We start from the raw sequence: 17,180 nt of genomic DNA on the forward strand, positions 1-17,180 counted from the left end.
CTGATTGCTTGAAGGAGCCTGGCTTTCGCTTCATTACGGTATGGGGCATCTCCATCCCAATTGTAGGGTGCTGAGGTGCGGTGACTAGACTGCTTTATTTAACCATCTCCACCCTTACAAGTGTAACTTGCACTGCATCCATAACCTGAACCTCACAAGCGCCCTTGGAGGTAGGTAATACAGGTATCATTGTGCCCAGTCTACAGATGAGGAAATCGAGTCTCAAGGCGGCCAAAGGGATTTACTTGGTCGTCATCAAGCAGTTAGAGGCAGAGCAGTAATTGTGGGACCCGGGTTTTCCGGACTCCAAGGCCAGCACGCCAAATCCCCGTCGCGCCCCTTCCCCCCCCCACACACACACAAATGGGGCTGAGGATGGACCCAATGGCCGGCTCTCTAGGCCTCACCACCTCCCCTCCGGACCTCACTTGGGAGGCTGGGCCTCTCGCTTCTTGCCCGCAGCCGAAGGGGGCGTGGCGTGGCTGCGGCTGTAGGAAGCGGCTTCTTCTCTGGGCTGCCGCAGGAGGGGGCCCTGGCCGATCGCAGCGCAGGGCACGGCAGAGCCAGGCAGAGGCAGCAGAACCGAGCTGGGCAGAGGCGAGCAGAGGCAGGCAGGGCAGGCGCAGGCTAGGACGGTGTCCGACCGGACCGAACCGGACCGGGCTCAGAGCGCAGGGAGCAGGGCGCACAGCCAGCAGCAGCGGCGGCCAGAACCAAAGCCACAGGTAAACTGCGGGTACCTACGCAGCTGCCGCTCCTGGAGCCCCGCTCCCAGCTGGAGACCGCTGCGTTGGCATGGAGCGAGGGCGCCGGGGAGGCGGGGGTCGCCGAGGCAGGGAGCGAGGCGAGGACGGAAAGTTGGCTCGACCCCCGGGGGTGCTAGGGGCCAACTTCCCGGAGGAGCCGGGGCTGCTGGGCGCAGTGCCGGGGGTGGCAGCCGTCCGGTGCTGGGGACCCCGGAGCTGCCAGTCTTCCAGAGCCCCTTCCCCTCATTTCTTCTTTCCGGGGGCGGAGTAAAGGGGCTGAGCTCGCGGCGGGAGGGGGCGTGGGGGGGGGGGGCTGGAGGGGGACCATGGCTTTCCTAACCCCAAGCCTCTGGACACTGTGCCAGCTGTGCCAGTGATCGTGACGAGCTCTTCTGGCCCCGTGGGTTCCCTTATCTTGAGCATCCCCCTTATTCCATGCTCGGTTCCCCCCTCTCCTCTCCCGTCTGTAGAAGACCCCCTCTCCCAGTGTCTCAATATGCTGTCTCGAACCCAATTCCACCAAAACAAACAAAACTTCCAAGCCTTAATAGACTTCCCTGCGAAGGGTTTTACTGTAAAAGTGAGAGTCATTCTGGTGGAATGGGAAAAACCAAACCAAAAACAGTGGCTCTCCAGTCACAGGACCTGGGTTCAAATGCTGACTCTGTCATTAACCATGTGACCTTGGGCAGATCATTGAACCTCTCTAGGACTGGGTTTCCAAATCTGTAAACAAAAAAGGGGGGGGGCAGAGTTGGACTAGACTTCAAACCCTGGATCTAGGGTCCAGTTTTGCTGGAAAGAAAAATGGATTTAGAGTCTCTGGACCCAGGTTCAAATCTAGGTTCTACCTGTATAGTATCTTGGACCTTTGCTCTCTCATCTGGAAAATAAAGGGCTGGAGGCTGAATCTCTTAAGGACTTTTCCTGAGTTTCAAGTGCCAGATTTATATATGTATGTATGTGTCATTCCAACTGGGTCATGGTTAGAACTAATATCTCTCAACTCAAGAATTTAATTTAAGAGTTGAAAGGGCCCTACATACCAAAGGAATCCCCAAGATAATATACATAACAGGGATATATTGTCCTCCCCAAATTTCTCAGGATATTCTCTATTCCATAGGTGCATCTCCATTTATACACAAATACATATACATACATATATATGTGTATATAGGTAACTTGCCTAGCAAGTTTCCTGAGGCAGCTTTCCTTTGTGTAGCAAAGTTTGAAGTGCTGGCTGAACCTTGAGTTCCTTAAGAATAAGGTATTTCCTTCTACTGGGCCCTAGAGAGGTCCAGTATGTATGTGTATTTATGTATGTGTGTGTGTGTATAATATATGTATGTATATATGTATTTATGTGTGTGTGTTTGTGTGTGAATATAGGGGCACCTATAGAATAGAGAATATACTGAGGGAATTGGGGAGGAAAATATACCCCTGTTAGGTATATTATCTTGGGGATTCCTTTGGTATGTAGATGCCTTTCAACTCTTCAGTTTTGTAATGCCTTGAGTTTAGAGATCTGAGTTCTAATCATGACCCAGCTGGAATGACCTTGGACCCCCCCTAGGCAGGCACTTTACAAATACTCTTCCCATTTGATTCTTACCTTAACTCTGGGAGGTAGGGGCTATTATTATCTCCATTTGACAGATGAGGAAACCGAGGCAAACAGAGTGACTCGGTTAGGGTCACACAGCTTGGAAGTGTTAGAGGCAGAATTTGAATCAGGTCTGCTTGACTCTAGCTAGGCCCAGCACTCTACCCACTGGGCTACTTAGCTATCTCAGCTTCTCTTTCTTTTTCTGCTGAGTAAATTACATTCTTAGCCTTCTCCCTTTGCTTGAGGCATATTAAGTTTACAGCTCAGAAGCCGCAACTTATCTATTTCACCCTCTTGGCAATGGTGCCTTTTAAATATGTCCTACACAGTTCCCATTCTGGGGAGCCCAGAAACAGCAAAGATTCAGACGTTGGTGTCTGGGCAGTATCTACTACTCAGGTCCCCTCTTTTCCCTTTGGCTGCTCTGGTAAGTTTAGCTTGGTCCCCATAGCTTTCTCCCTGGAAACTCTCCCTGGTGTTTCTTGACAACCCTCCTAGGCCCCAGGGACTTTTCTGGGTGAGCACAGCCTGAAGGCCCTGGGCTAGAAAGGCAACAGCAGCTTCTTATCAGATAGAAATGTGGATATACCAGTCCAGCCTGGGACAAATGGAGAAGGCCTGTGAAACTCAGTCTCAGCATGGGCTTTGGATTCAAAGTGAGGGCCATCTGGGGGCTTGCCCTTAGTGCTTGTATTCTTGGAGTGTCTGGACACTGCACTGTGATAAGCCATACTTCGATATAATTTTTGAAGTTTGAAAAGTAGTGCTTTTTATGTATTCTAGAACTTGCTTGCCAAGTAAGGGCTAAAGAACATTGGCTAGTTGCTGTTTGACCTGGCAGCCAGGAACTGTTGACAGCTGACATTTGGAAGGAAGAATGGGAACCAGGTTTCCTTCCTTGTCATCTGGAGAGGTTAACTGGTGGCTAGTGGTAGAACCAAGTTGGGAAACCCTCCTTTGGTGGATTCTCCCATGTGTAGAGTGAGTGGGTATTTCTGACTCTAGGAAGCAGATAGACCTGCATTTATTCTGGGTTTCTTCAACCTTTTGGATTCCCCTGCCCCTTCTACAGTTACAGAAGTGTGGGATTGTGGGCCATGCATAATGGAAAAGTTGAATTCCTTGGAATAATGCATTTGGTGTTTTGGAGAGAACTAAGAGAAATGTAGAATAGAAGGAAGAATATTCAATTTGGAATCACAGGACTTGGGTTTGAATCCTGCTTCAGCTATTGACTACTTGTGTGACCTTGGACAAGTCACTTCCCCCTGGATGGGCTAGTTGCTTCAGCTGTTAGATAAAATTAGTTGCTTCAGTTGGACCAGATGAGCTCTAAGTCACAATTCAGATCTAAAATCATATCAACTTTTCAGATCCCATTTTCCACTGGCTGCTGAAATCCATCTGTAGACTCCAGAAACTGGGATAAAAACCAAGATCAAATGAGATACTGTTTATAACGTGCTTATACACAGGGCCCTGCCAAGTAGTAGGCCTTATACAAATGCTTGCTATTATTAATTATATGACTGCTCTTCCCTTGAAGGAGGAATAACATAAGATGTGAATCCTTGCCCTCAAAGCCTGTTCCTTCTTAGGGAAGACAAAGATTATTAATATGGTCTCTGGAAATAGATAGAAAAATTCACAAGACAGGTGGGATGGAATGCCACTGATGCTTCTGGTGATTTGGAGGAAAGTTTTGGAGAAAGGAGAAATCGTTGAGCAGTGAAAGGGAGGGTAGAGACCCGGGAGAGTTGAGGTAGCTTATCCAGCAAGTTTCCAGAGGCGGCTTTCCTGTGTGTAGCAAAGTTCTGAGTCCTGTTTGAACCATGAGTTCCTCAAGATAAGGGATTTCCTTTTACTGGGCCCTAGAGAGGTCCAGAGGAGGGCTTAGTGGGAGCTCTGAGTGAGGCTGGGTGGGAATATAGCCATGCTTTTGTTAAATCCTGAAAGTTCTCCTGTTAGATAGGTCCCAGTGGTATTGGCATGTTTTACAGATGAGGAGACAGGGGAAGGAGTTTGCCCATACTTGATAAGTATGGTAGGGTGGGACTTGACCCCAGATTATCTCCTAACTCCAAGCCTCTGGACTTCACCCAAAAACCTTTCAGAAGCCTGTGCCAGCCAGCACACCCCTTCCTGTCAGAAAGATCACCAATTCAGGCATTGGTATCCATTGGAAGGGATAATTTCCTTCTTGATTGTCCCCATTCCTGCCATGCTGGTAAACCTCAAATCAGGATTTGCTTCCATGCAGGAAGGGGATTGAGTTTTTTAAGGATATGGTCCTAGAGAGCCAGCCCATGACATTCCTCTGGCAAAGACACCCCGTGCCACCTGTCCTGACAGTAGCTTCAGCCTACAGGGTGGGGCCAGCTCTAAGAGCTCTGTTCCTTCTGGCTGCCAACAAAATCTAATGCCTGTTGGTCAGCTTGCTAGAAGGATTTGGAGCTGGCAGGAACATCAGCCAGCCCCTTGAGAGCAAGGCCTCAAAAGAAATTCCCTTAAAAAATTTATTCTGAACATAAGAAAAAAATGTCATTCCCATATACAGATAACAGAACAGAAAAGGAGAATTGCATCAGAAATGACAGATGTCTATTAATTTCCTTCTTGGCTTCCAGAAGCTGGGCCAAGCAGGGCCTTGCCCATATTTAATAAATACTTGTTGAACTGAAGGCACATTCAAGACCCTACCTCACTCATTTTTACAGATATTGAAACTGAGCCCCAGAAAAGAAAGGCTGCTTCCCCAAGTTCACACAGCCAGATAAGGAGGAGAGCTGGGATTGGAACCCAGGTCCCTCTGACTGAAATCCATGTTTTTTTTTTTTTCATGGTACCCAGGCTCTCCTTCTGCTGTTGGGATATGGGTAGCTTATAAAAGAACTGCAGGAGGAATTTTCTTCAAACCTATTCCCATCCTCCCCTCACCCCCATGTCCCAGGGCCAGATGGGAGGGGAACAGTTTCAACAATTTCCTCCCTTCCATAGGAAGTTTCTCCAAGGGAGGGTGGGTGGTTCTGATTTAATCTTGGAGGATCAAATGTCCTGGATTTGTTTCTGAACTGGTCAGTTTAGGAAAAGAAAGGTCCCTGCCCACCTGCTTCTTCACTAGGCCAGGGAGATGTTTGTATGGGGTGGGCTGGGTTTAATCTTAATGACAGCAGCTTGGCCCCAGCTTCCCCTCCTGGCAGAACTGGAGGGTCTGAGGAAGGAGGGACTGGAAACAAAATCATAAACACAGGAGAGAAGCTTCTTGTTTTTCTGCCTTCTCCCCTCAACAACCCGCCCCGCCCCCAGACAACGTTAAAAAAAAAAAGTTCTGCTGACCATCCTATCTGATGTCTTATACAGGAGGCAGAGGGTTATTGACTCAGTCCTCTGGCCTATAACCCCTGGGTTTGTTTTCCCGTCCTTCCTACTGTGGTCTCCCCACTGAGCACTGACTCACTACCTCTGCAATGGACTGAGCTGGTCTTTGGGGAGTGAAAGGCAAGGTAATGTTGGGGGTGGGGTGGGAAGAAGCTTAAAATAAGTATCTGATAACTGAGATAACTGATTCTGAGTCAAAGGACCTGGGTTTGAATCCAGGTCCTGGTGCTTACTGCTGGTGTGACTGTGGGTAAGTCATTTAACTTCTCTGGGCCTCCATTGCTTCCTTAGTCAAATTGAGGATGGGGTTGATTAGATGACCTTTAAGGTTTCCTCTAGCTCTAGACCTATGATTCCAATGAGACACAAGCAGATGTCTCCCTGGTCTTCTCATTCTTGGAGACCAGCTCTGCAGAGGATGTGGTGGTGATGATGGGGATGGTGATGATGATGGTGGTAGTGATGGTGATGATGGTAGTGGTGATGATGATGGTGGTGGTGATGGTGATGATGATGGTGGTGGTGGTGATGATGATGCAGTTTGGGGCTGCTGGGAACCCCAAAATGTCAGAGTACAGGACCGAGTCCACCTGGAATGAATTTTTGCACTCAAACCTTCTGGTCCCAGAGTAGTTTATTATAATGCCAATGGAAGAGGACAGAGGTCCTAGTGAATCTGCAATTTAATGGGGGTGAGACTGATTATATACAAAAAGGACTGTTAAAGGATCTGGATGGGATTAAAGAGTATTAAGCAGCCTGGGATGGGCCAGGTCCAATTGTGAAAGGAACATTAAGGCCCAGAGGACTGTGAAAGGACTGTCCAGTAAACTAATTCAGTGAGCTAGGTGGGCTGGAGTGGACCACTTGCCTCGGGCAGAGGCATCAGTGATCTGGGCTGCTGAAATGTATGGGAAAATTCAGGGACTGAGTTGCTTTCAAAGACATGACCTTTTCCTTTTAGGAGTCCAGGTCCCATCACCCCATCAGTGATGGTGGTGGTAGTGGTGTTAGATTCAACATTAGCTTTTTAACTTTGCTCATCCCTGGTCTCTTCTGTTCCCCACACTCATTCCTCAATCCTGTTCCTCCTTCAAGACCCACCTCTTACACAAAGTATTCTCTGCTTTCTGCAGCCTCATGGAGATTTCTTCCTTCACTGAATGACTAAACATAACACTTATCTATAGCCCCCAGTCTAGCAAGGTAGACTGTCTTCTCTAACTGTTAAGCATCCAGTCCTGGGGATGTAAGCCAACCCGTCCCTGCCTGACCAGACTGTGAGGTTATGGAGAGTGGTAACTGTTTTCTGTTTCTCCCTTCAGCGAGAGGCTGTCACGAGGGTAAGGCATTATTCCTTACTAGGTCTAGGATCTTAGTCTTAGAACTGGAAGGAACTTTAGGATAGGTTTTTTTGACCTTTCTTTGTGTCCTAGACCCCTTGGGCAGTCTGGTGAAACCTGTGGACCCCTACTCAGAATCATGTCTTTAAAGGCATAAAATTACATGCCTAGGATTACAGAGGAAACCAATTTTAAAACACTGTCATTGAAATGTGTGTGTGTGTGTGTTTTGTCTTTTTTTGGCGGGGGGAAGGCAGGTCATTTGGGGTTAAGTGACTTGCTCAAGGTCACACAGTAAGTGTTGAATGTCTGAGGCCATATTTGAACTCAGGTCCACCTGACTCCAGGGCTGGTGCTCTATTTACTGTGCCACCCAGCTGCCCCTGTGTATATTTTTTTAAAAATGAAGCCAAACTCATGGATAGCAGGTTAAGAACCTCTCTGTCTCAGGTCTGTGCCAATCCCCTTACTTTATAGATGAGGAAACTGAGGCCCAGAGAGATAATTTTTTCAAGGTCATGACGCTGTTCAGTAGCAGAACTGGGATGTGAACAAACATTGTTCCTCTGGCTCCAAGTTCATTGATTTTTCACTGAACTAAACTCCCCCTTCCTTTCCTCCATCTCCTCTGTGCCAAACAGCTGCTTTGTGCCAGGGATATGTGGTTATAACGTGAAAGGATCTCTGTCTTCCTGGGGCTTACATTTTACTGGAGGTAAGGAGTGAAAACAAGTCAAGTCAAAAAGCATTTATTCAGTGCCTACTGTGTTCCAGGCACTGTGCTAAGCACTGGGGACAAAAAGAAAGGCCTGCCCTCAAGGAGCTTACATTCTAATAGGGGAGGCAGTGTGTAACAACTATGCACAAACAAAATATAGACAAGATAAGCCGGAGATGATATCTGAGAAAAGGAAGTAGCATTAAGGGGAATCTGGAATATCTTCTTACAGAGCAAAATATGGTGTCTACACATAAATATAAACTGTGTATATAGAACGTGCATGTATAATATATATGTATGTAGAACATGTGCATAGAGTGTTCTGGGGGGAGGTATTCTGCTCTGTGTTCTTGAGTGAGATAGGTCTCCTGATCATTGTTCTTTGTCCTTCTGAGGAGAGAACTTTAGTGCTTCCTTCAAACTGGAGGCCTGAAAGATGCATGACTCAGCAGCCCAGGCCTGCTCAGATGGTGCCTCTGCCTGGGGGCTTTGGCTTTTGCCCCATTGGCCACTTAGGCCCATAGAGATTTCTTTCCCAACTCCCCTCCCTCCCCCCCAGAGTCTGACCTTCTCAAGGTCATGCAAAGCTGAGATTCTCACTCAGGTCCTTGAATTTCTGATCCTTTGCTTTTCCCATTGTGCCGAACAGACCTTTTGAAAGATGTCTTGATGTCCATTTGGGTTTCTCAGCCTTGTTTTGCAAATTCTTCAGAGTTGGCCTTTGGGAGATCATGATCTCTGCTAGTCCCTTGCTGTGCTACCCAGTCACCTGAGGACTGCTCTGTCTGTGCCTGAAGACTTGGCATCACCTGTCCTTGCTAGGAACGGTGGTCAAGAGACTCTAGGTCAAGTCCAAAGGATTCCCACTTGTCTATTTGCAAGGACTCCTTGGGTTAGAAGCCAACTCAAATCCTCTCTTATTTAGAACTTAGAAGTACCCTGGTACTATGGGCAGGCTGGCCAGATTTTGGTGTTCCTTGGTCTATTTTATATTCCCTTAGCCTCATACACATTATTTTTGTCACAAACCACCATCCCATCCCACTGCTGTGGAGAATGGAGGCTTTGAGGAATTGATACCAGAGATTGTTGGGGGGAATGGGTTGTTTTTGTACTCTTAATGTTAGCTAAGCAATTAATTAACAAGCATTTATTAAGTACTGACTAGTGTAGCATTGTCCTGAGTGCTGGGGACACAAATACCAAATTCAACGATAGGAGATTCTTAATCAATGCTTGTTGAACGAATGAATGAAAGGATGGATGGGTGGATGAATAAAATGAATGATCAGGCATAGATCTGAATCCTGACTCTGCCTCTTGCTACTGGCCTAGGCAATCAATCCATTTTCAAGCACCTACTATGCCTAGCACTGCGCTGGGCAATACTACAGAGGAGACAGACATAAAACAAATCCCTGTCCTCAGGGAGCTTACCTTCTTTCACATATATCAGCAGGTACAAAATATTTTACAAAGTAGACACCTAGGGACAGGAGGCAGCGGCAGGGGGAGATGGTATCAGTTAAGGCTTCAGGATGTGGTATCTGAGCTGAACTTCAAAATCGCTTAATCTTTCTGGGTCTCAGTTTTCTTATCTGTCAAATGGGAGAGGGAGTCAGCTTTGAAAATATGTTCTTAGGGACTCTGTTCTGTACTTGATTCTTCTGAAGAGGTGGCTGAAAATTGGCAGCAAGAGTTGGACTGCAGGGAATGATTCCACAGAAGAATTTTCCAAAATCTGTCCTGGTGTCAGGACATGCTTCACATTCTCTCATGTCTGCAGTCCTGGGCAATGAGAATTAATGATCAGGGGGTGACCCTGAGGTCTAGACAAGATACTCATTTATCAAAGAGACTCTGTTATGTTCTTCAGACCTGACTTGGAAAGTGAATGAATATGTTTTTATGGCAGTATGTATCAGTTGAAAAGTCATAGCATTGGAAGCCCAGCACCATGTTAGGCACTGAGGGGGGATGACAAGAGACAAAAGAGTCATTTAGCCAGTCCCCCATAGATTTAATCCATCTCTTTGTTGACAGGGAATTTATGTACAAACTACTTGAGAGAATTGTGCAAATCAGTATATACTTAAGTGGAAAGAGGCATTAATGAGTGTATGACAAAACAGTGAGGGTCTTGGAGTCAGGAATGTGTTGAGTTCAAATACCACTTTTGGCACTTGATATGTAACCTTGGGCAAATCACTTTCATCATCATTATCATCATCATCATCATCCAAAGATTTCTACCCATGGAGTAGAATTCCTTTGGAGAGAATTCCTTTGGAATTCTCCTTTGAGTCTGTTTGTAGGGCACCAAATCAACAAATATCTTGGCTTTAAACATCTCCCAGGGGCCTGATTGCTGCTTAATTTGTATTTTGAACTTAGCAAACATCAAAGAAAATGAACATTTCCATCTCCATAATAGAACAGGAAAAGAAGGTTGTGCATGAAACTGCAGATCTCGGTTTTGTACCTTTCACTTTTTTTCTAAGCTTATTCTAAGTTCCCCATGTATCTTTTAAAGCTGCCTTGAGGATCTGAGGAAGCAGGTCTCTCCCAGAGACTTGTTGGGATCTGCTGGAAAGTTTGACTTCTGTTTCAAGGTCCCAGTGTTCCACAGTATCAATTAGCAAAGCTTGCAAGGATGGAAACAGGCTCTGGGAGTATGGTATATCTCTCTGTCTTGTCTTTCAATTATAGCTGACCTTTAACCCATCCCTTCCCTACTTGCCCTTGGAAGTGATGGCACCATTAAAATTGCAGTGGCTCCTGAGTGTTTAATAACACTCCTCCAGTGCATGCCGGGAGCCAGCTGATGGGAAGACAGGTGAGTGGGGATAATCCTTTCCCAAGGGTGAAGGAAGATGGGGCAGGGAGCAGTGGAGTTGAGGGGAAGGGGCAGGAGGTGATGGGCTTCAGTTCCACTTACTATCTCCACCGTAAAAACATCACCCAGCACAGTAAGTCCCAGGTGGGGCTTTAAGAGCTGGAGAGAAGAAATACTAAGACCACTGGTAGCTAAAGGTCATCAGGTGTGAGGGTAAAAGACCCTGGAAAAGGGAAGTGAGGGAAGGGAGGAGGATACAGCTGTCTTCATGCATTCCAAGAGTTGTCGGATAAAACAAAACTCAATTCAATAAGTGTTTAATGAGCTCCTACCATGGGGCAGGCATCTGCCACAAAGATCAGGGATTGGACTTCTGCTCGGTCCTAGAGGCTAGAACTAGGAACAATGGGTAGAAGTTAGGAAGGGTCAGATTTTTGCTCAGATATGAGGTCAGAAAAAGCTTCCTAACAATCAGAGCTGTCCCTGACGGGGACAACAGGCTGCCTTGGGAGGGAGTGGGTCACCTCTCACTTGAGGTCTTCCATCAAATGTAGGATGACCAAGAAAGTGTTGGGTATGTGCCTCAGACAAAAGCTAGCCTCGACTTTGGAGGGCCATTCCAACTCTGTTGTTCTGTGATCCCAAGAGTCCAGTCCCAGTGGCTAGAGAGCAAATAAAGGGAACCAGGGTAAGATAACTTCTCACCGGTGCTTGTCGAGTGTGTTGGTGATGGGAAATCTCCTCCCTTCACGTCTCCTTGCCACTGCTGTTTTTTTTTTTCTACTAACGCAATTTAGGAACTGGACCATCGAGGTTGAGACATACACCAGCCAAACCTATTATACACATCTAGCTGTTGCCATGGGCAAGTTAATGTCACAGTGGCCAGACCAGGGAAGAGAGTGCTCAGAAAGGCCATATGCCAAAGGCCGAAGAAACTTTGGTGTTCCCTTCACCCCAGAGAAGTGTGAGGCAAGAAATAATGCTCATTATTGAAATAATATAAAAATTATAATAACTCCTATTTCTGTAGCATTTTAAGGTTTTATAACCTCAAAGGACCACAGAGATCATCTGGTCTAACCCCTGCTTTCTTTACCACTAACTGCCCTGTTATATAGTCAGTATCATATTATTATCCCCATTTTATACATGTGAAAATTGAAGGTAAGGTGTCTTGTACATCTCACAACTTTATGTACTGGAACCAGGATTTGAAACTGAGTTCCCTGACCTCAAAATGAGTAATTTCTTTTTTATGTAGTGGATAGAGAGTGGTGGGCCCAGAGCCAGGAAGATCTGAGTTCAAATCTTGCATCCTTCACTTCCTGACCCTAAGGAGGTTCTTTAACCGCCATCAGACTCAGTTTCCTCATCTATATCATGGGGATAATAAGAACACCTGCCTCACAGGTCATTGTAAGTATTAGATAAAATAATATAGGCAAAGCATTTTGAGAACCATCCAGTTCTGTACAAATGTTACCTATTGTTGTTACTGTTATTACATTTGCCAGGCTTCTTCTCAGGCACTGCCAAAGAGGGGGCATACCATCATTAGTTCACAGATTGGGAGCTGGGGGAGGGGGCTTAGAGGTCATATAGTTCAACCTTCTCTCTCATTTCACAAAATTGGGAAACTGAGACCCCATAAAGTGACCTGTCCAAGGTCACACAGGTACTAAGTAATGAAGCTTGGGTTCAAACCCATGTTCTCTGACTCCAAATTCCTTTTAGGGCATTTTGGAAAGGGACTCGATGGATTAGTGAATGATGTTAGTAACTCCCCTTAAACTTGGGGGAAGACACTCATTTCTGCTCTTAGTCCCCTCTTAGTCTGTTTGTACAGACAGTGGCCTCTGGTAGCCATGCGGAAGGGTTCAGTTAACACTAGACTGGGAACCAAGATACCTGGGCACTGGGCCCAGTTTTGCCATTGAATTGTTGTGTGATGTCAATAAATCCCTTCCCCCTCTGGGCTCCGTCTCTTCATTTGCAGAGTTTCAGGGTTGACCTAAATCTTCCTTTCTGGTTTTCATATTTCCATAACTAAATTGATATTAATGTAACTAAGTGCTAGAGCAGTTGATGTGTCCAGACACTGACCCAGAAAGCATCTGCGCACGGGGGGAGACCTGGCTCCCCAGCTGGAAGTCCGGCCCTCTGCGAGTATCAGATGGGAAGCTGGGCATGGCAGTTTGACCAGTTTTAGGCTGGCACTCTTCATTCTTTGACTTGGCAGACAAGGCTGCTGACACTGGGGAGCTGGGGTAGGGACTGCCTTCCTGTGAAATGCTCTGGGGAGTTAGAGCCACCCAGGGAAATTTCACCTGCTAGAATTAACTGTCTCCCATCTAGTACCATGCTGACTTCTCTCAGTGGGGTAGAGAAGGCAGATCTGTTCAGGATTTGATAATAGAATAGGAAGCACAAGCTGGTGGGGACTTCAGGATTATAGAATGTTAGGGCTAAGACATCATCTTCAACATCAGCTAAGCCAACCCCCATAGAGTGTCTGGGTTCAATTCCCAGTTCAGTTACTTACTAGATTGTGATCTTAGGTAAGTCATTTAACCATCATATTCTCCATCTGTAAAATGAGAGACTTGGACCCAATAATCTTTGAAGTCACTTCTATCACTAAATCTGTGATTCTGGGAATTCTCTTAGATTCCATTTTTCCTATTGGTAAAATGAAGTCCTTCTCTTTAAGGTCTTATACAACTCTAAAATTTATGTCCCTGTGAAGCCAGTTTACCTGAGACTCAGTTTTGTCATCTGTAAAATGAGAAGGTGACCTCTGAGGTCCCTTCTGGTCCTAAGGAAACAGAGTCAGAGAGAGAAGAATTAACTTTCATAGATTCATCTATTTTTCAAATTAATTTTCATTTTAAAATGAATAAGAATTTATTTTTTCTTCTCCCCGCTTCCCCTCCTCTTTGGAAAAAAAAGGAAAAGAGAAAAATAAATCCCTTGTAGTCAGGCAAAACAAATTCACGCATTGGTCATATCCACAAATGTCTGCCTCATTCTGCATCTTGAGTCTGTCATATCTATGTCAGAAGGTGGGGAGCAGGCTTCATCGTCTGTGTTCCGAAAGAGTCACTGGTTATTATACTGATGAGACTTTTAAAGATTTTTTTCAAAGTTACTTATCATGACAAGTCTTTTTGTTAGCATATAAATTGTTCTCCTGGTTCTACTCACTTCACTCTGCATCAGTTCATACAAGTCTTCCCAGGCTTCTCGGACTGTCCCCTTCATTATTTCTTATAGTGTAATAGTATCCACCACTCTCATATAATCATGATGAGTTTGGTTTCCATTGATGAGCACTGCCCTTTTAGTTTTCATTTCTTTGCTCTCACAGAAAGATCTGCTACAAATATTTTAGAACACGTGGTCTTGTACAGTTTCCTCTTTTCTTAAAAAAAATATATCATTGGATCAAAGGGTAAGCACAGTTGAGTGACTTTTTGAAGCTTAGTTCCACATTACTTTCCGGAATGACTGAACCAGTTCACATTTCCACCAACAGTGCATCAATGTGCTGGGTTTCCCAACAGCCCTTTCAACACTGGTCATTATCCCTTTATTCTCAACTTTGCCAATTAGATGAGTATGAGGCGAAATCTCAGAGTTGGGCCTTTGTTTTCTTTTGTTTTTAATAAAAGGCAAAAGATTTGCTCTTTCTAAAGAAAAACCAGCATGCTCTCAGGGTTCTTTAAATGTACATTTCTCTAATACTGACTTGGAGCATTTTTTTTTTCACAAGACTATTGACAGCAGGAATTTCTTCCTTTGAGAATGCCAAAAGCTTATACAGGATCTTAGAGGTCATGGAGTCCAACCCTTTCATTTTGCTGAGAAGAGAACTGAGTTTCAGAATGGGGGCAGTGAGGGACCAGAGGTTGTAATAGTCGGTAAGTGGAAAAGCTGTCATTCAAACCCAGAAGACTATTCCTAAGCCATGATGGCTAGCTCTCTTACCTGTTTTAGGGCCCAGGAAGCCACACGAGGTAGTGCTTGGTAACTTGAGCTCAGGTGAGTGGGTGGGGGAATCCATGGGATTTCATCTGTCACCTCCAGGCAGTGCCCCGGAAGCCCTGGATCGGGCCCTGACCAAGCAAGGCTACTTACATAACTGTTTTCCTCCTCAAAGAACAAGCTACCCAAATACTCTACTCATGTTGCTTCTCAGTGTTTATCCATTTCCCTGATGGTTCACTGGTTGAGGCAACACAAAAGACAGCTGGGATTCTAATTTAAATATACTCCTCAGCTTACTGTGTAATGCTAAGGAAATCACTATCCCTCTCTGTGTCCCATTTTTCTCATGGGAAAAGAAGAACAAATCCAAGAAAGTAAGCCCGGTATGTGGATTCTAACCTTGAGTGGGAAAAGCCACAGGACTAGGTAGGAGTCAAAAGGTCTGATACAATGTCAACCGTTACTATTATTGATATAACTCTCTGTGGCCCAGAAAAGTCACGTAATCTGTCAGCCTCAGTTTCCTCAACTAAAAGGAAGATAGTAATAACATTTACCTCCCATGGCTATTTCAAGGATCAGATGAAATCATATTTGTAAAGTGCTCACTTAGCACAGTACCTGGTCCATAGTAGGAACTTAATGATTGTTTCCTTCCTTCCTATGAAGAAGTCTTTGGACTAGGTGATCTCTCCCAACTCTTACGTTCTGTGTTCTAAGGTGCCTTCCACGTCCGATACTCTTTGTTCCAAGCTCCTTCCTAGCTCTAAGTTCTTGGTTCTAAGGCCCCTTCTAACTCTGACATTCTATGTTCTAAGGGCTTTTCTGGTCTGACATTCTATGTTCTAAGTTCCCTCCCAGCTCTGACATTCTTGGTTCTCAGTTCTCAGATACCTTCTAACTCTGACATTCTAGGTTCTAAGCTGCCTCCCAAGTCTGACATTCATTCTTCTAAGATCTCTTCCAGCTATAACATTCTAAGTTCTCAGAACACTTTATGTTCTAAGGTACCTCCCAGCTCTGATATTCTATGTTCTGTGATCATTTCCAGCTCTACCATTTTACATTTGACATTCTAAATTCTAAGAACATTCGATGTTGTAAGGTCGTTTCCATCCCTGACATTATGTGTTCTACCATCATTTTTAGCTCTAACATTTTATGTTCTAAGGTCCCTCTAAGCTCTGACATCTTCCATTCTAGGGTCCCTCCTTGTACTGACGTGCTGCATCCTGTGAATGAATGAATGTTTTGTGGTACAGTTATTTCTCGGATTGGTGAAATTTGTTATTTATGAATCAATTCCCTTACCAGACTACCTTCCCCCACCTAATTCTCACATTCATTTATTCAGTCATCCAATAAACTTCTCTTAAGTTCCAAGAGTGTTCATAAAGTCTGTGTTAAATGCAGTATTTGAGTAAAGGCTGGGGGACAGGGGCAAGGGACAGAGAAGCAAGGTTTAGGTAATTTTCCCTGACCTCGTGGAACTTAACTGCCAAGTAGGAAGATACACAGACACAGCTTTGGGTGCTATGCAGATTCCTAAGAATAAGCAATGACTTTGATATGGTTTCATTTTGTGACAGCAGTGGTCATGCATGTGTGCTCCCGTTGACATTAGGCTGACTCAGAATATCCAGTTTTGATCAGAGGCAACCGGGTTGAGCTGGTTTCCTTACCTGTGGTTACTCTTTGATTTTGTGTGGGTGCTGGATTTCATGCCATGCACTTGTGTTTCATCACTCTGTTTTATTGTGTATTTAAGGATGGATATAACTCCAAAGAAATGTGAAAAAGTTCTAGCACTTCTCAAAAATCACTGGAAACATTGCAGCAGCTGTTGCTGTGGAGGTCTTTTAGGATCATTTGAGCCCACAATGAAAAAGGATCAGTCACAGCAAAGCACAAAGGAAGGTGCAGTTGAAAACAAACAAACCAAACCTAGCAAGAATCGAGAAACTATTGTTTTGAAATAGTCTGATCTTCTAAAACAGGCAAAGACCTTCACAGATAGACACGGGCAGCTGGAGAGATTATTACTGGTTCCTCTACAGTGTGGATGGGGTAGGCTTCTTGGAATTGGAAAAAGAGAGAGGAAGCCAATAATATAAACAGCTGCTAACCATTGCTATGAAGAAAAAAAATTACTTCTCACATGGGCAAGGCAGTACAAAGACCCAAGTACTGCAGATTGGGAAAAGGCAATTTTACTAATGAAAGTTACTTTTCCATTCAAGGTTATATCAAAACTATTAGCCAGATGAAGTCTAAAGGAAGCTGAAAGCTCTGGGCATCTTTATCTAACTATAATATATCTATCACCCAAGATGCTTTGAATATTCTTAAGTTCCAGTGACCATAGATATCTGGTTGCCATGGAGGGAATGATGAACCCTGAAATATCTCTATCTCTGCCTCTGTTTCTCTTTATCTCTATTTCCATTTCTATCTTTATCTATGTCACATATACTATCAATAGAGAGATGATGGATAGACAGATGATAGATAGATGGATAGATGAAAGATGGATGGATGGATAGGTAGGTAGGCA

General features: G+C 44.9%; 1 protein-coding gene across 1 annotated transcript in view; it reads left to right on the forward strand.

The window, feature by feature from the left end:
* The first annotated feature begins 493 nt into the window (after positions 1 to 493).
* Positions 494 to 17,180, forward strand: part of CD82 (CD82 molecule) — a 73,192-nt gene continuing 56,505 nt past the window's right edge. Inside the window, exon 1 of the mRNA XM_069091468.1 lies at positions 494 to 725. The gene's annotated coding sequence lies outside the window, so the exon portion shown is untranslated. The remainder of the gene's footprint in view (positions 726 to 17,180) is intronic.

The sequence above is a fragment of the Petaurus breviceps genome, unplaced genomic scaffold (assembly GCF_028583685.1).
Source record: "Petaurus breviceps papuanus isolate PSGF00001 unplaced genomic scaffold, PetGlider_PUasm1.0 188, whole genome shotgun sequence".
In the NCBI taxonomy this organism is placed as follows: Eukaryota; Metazoa; Chordata; class Mammalia; order Diprotodontia; family Petauridae; genus Petaurus; species Petaurus breviceps.